The sequence below is a fragment of the Papaver somniferum genome, chromosome 2 (assembly GCF_003573695.1).
Source record: "Papaver somniferum cultivar HN1 chromosome 2, ASM357369v1, whole genome shotgun sequence".
In the NCBI taxonomy this organism is placed as follows: Eukaryota; Viridiplantae; Streptophyta; class Magnoliopsida; order Ranunculales; family Papaveraceae; genus Papaver; species Papaver somniferum.
This window is the reverse complement of record NC_039359.1, coordinates 25,435,385-25,437,688: the sequence shown is the minus strand read 5'-3', so window position 1 is coordinate 25,437,688 and position 2,304 is coordinate 25,435,385. Positions and strand designations below refer to the sequence as shown.

The 2,304-nt window shown below is 37.2% G+C and overlaps 1 pseudogene; it reads left to right on the top strand.

Annotated features, from left to right (window-relative positions):
• Nucleotides 1-213: 213 nt before the first annotated feature.
• Nucleotides 214-313, top strand: LOC113354737 (annotated as a pseudogene).
• Nucleotides 314-2,304: the final 1,991 nt, after the last annotated feature.

Here is a 2,304-nt window from a genome sequence, read left to right as displayed (position 1 = left end):
CCCTATTAACGTTTCCTCTACCTAGAAGAATTTTTTTTCTGAGGTGCCCTACTATTTTTCCATTGTTGGGTTTTTTCGGCGATTTCATTCAAAAATTCCATCACCGCATCAACAGTTTGGTTTTCAGACCCACCAGTGCATAGAGACTCAACCATGGTCGTTGTGGAATAATCTAAACCCTCATAAAGGATCTGAACTAGCCTAACCTTTTCTAAACCATGATGAGGACACTGGGGTAATAAATCATTGAACCTTTCCAAATACATATATAAATATTCTCCCTCTTGTTGTGAAAATGTGCATATTTGCGTCCCAATAGACGATGTTTTTGTGCCTAGGTAAAAACTTATTGAAAAAGGCAGATGTAAGTTGTTCATATGTCTCAATTGACTCGGAGGCCAAATGTTAGAGAATTGCTCGGTCGAACTCGCATGCGTTGCTATCTCAAGCATGTTTGTCAATATTAGTTTTCAAAACTATAAGTCTTGATTTATAGTCTATTATAGCTAAGTCTCGGACTAGGATAGAAAGTGTAGTTGAGCTCAAGGACTTCATGGCGATTCATCATACAAGTAGAATAACTACTCAAGGAACCGGTGGAAATTCTCGACAAAAAGGTATGTGAAGACTTGAACTTATCTATCACTCAAAAGTCTATCTACTCTATCTCCTACTCTTTGAGACAAGAAGTCGTATGCTATATACATAGACTGTGATTATACACATTTGGTATTTCGAGCCGAGTATACCTCGCCAATATATATCTCGAAATATCAGTTGGTAAGATTTTCGCTTTAACCAAGTTTATCTTTACCATGTGAAGAAAGTCATGATATGTTTCAATCATCTTGAAAATTGCTTTGACGAGAAATGGTGTAACAACTATATAATGTCCTCTAAGAATGTTTCAATGATTGAAATGACAGTTTAGATTACATAACTAATGGTGGACATAAGCATTGTTGTGGAAACACATTTATGTATAAGTCATATTCCCTGAACCAAAGTTTGCGAACTTTGTTGATCAAGAGAACCAGAAGAATGGCGTGAGTCAAGTCCGCAAACTCAGTCCGTGAACTATCTAAGTTATCAAACCCGAGAATTTCTGCTGGAGTTGACAAACTACTTGCTTGAAGCTAAGTCCGCGAACTCAGTCCGCGAACCGGCGAAGTTCTCATACCCGAGAATTTCTGCTGGAGTTTGTAAACTCTGCCCGGTAACTTAAGTCCGTGAACCTAGTCTGCGAACTTGAGAAGGTTATATATCTGAAGATGATTTCGTATCTTAAACTTAAAAAGACTAAGGAATGCAGTTTGCAAATCGTGGCTATAAAAGTTCATGAACCGATTCAAGTGAATCAAATCATCTTTGCTTCAATTGTGTCTTTTGTAGTACATGAGATTTCCTTGCAATTGAACAACTCTCTAACTAGTTCATTTGAAGTCATTTGAACTAGTTATGGTGAAGAAGAACATGGTTGACATGAAATGCTCATATGAGTAACCATTTGGTTAACTATTGTTGAACCAACAAGTGCATACGTTTGGGTACGGTTAACAAACCTAGAAGCGTGCATTTTCAAGTGTGTGTAATAAGTTAAGTTTTCGATCCAACGGTTGAGAAATATTAGATTGGATCTAAATTAGGTTTCATCCAACGGTGGATATTGATTGCTTTGTTACCAAGGTAACTTAATTGCAAACCCTGATTTGAAAGACTATATAAGGGGAACTCTAGTATCTATGCAAAACTAATCCCCACACCTCACGTGTGCAACTAGTTTGCATACTAGAGTCGGTTCTCCTTTAACCTTTGGTGTTCTTCTTCTAAAACCAGGTTAACGACTTAAATACTTCATTGGGATTGTGAAGCCAGACCGATACTACTTTTATCGTAGTTGTGTGATCTTGCATCTTCTATCGTACGAGTAAAATCAATGCTTGAGATTGATATCTCCGATAGGAAAGATATAAAAAGTAATCACAAACATCTTCGTCTCATTGTTTGTGATTCCGCAACATCTTGTTTCGCTACCATACAATTAAGATTGTTGTGAGGTGATTGATAACTCTAGGATGTTCTTCGGGAATATAAGACAGGATTATCAATTGGTTCCTGTTCACCTTGATTATTATCAAAAGACGGAACAAAACCTTTTAGGGTTTATCTGTGGGAGACAGATTGATCTTTGATAGACTTGTCTGTATGAGACATATTTGTTTATTGTTAAGTCTTCGACTTTGGGTCGTAGCAACTCTTAGTTTTGGGTGAGATCAACTAAGGGAATCAAGTGCGCAGTATCCT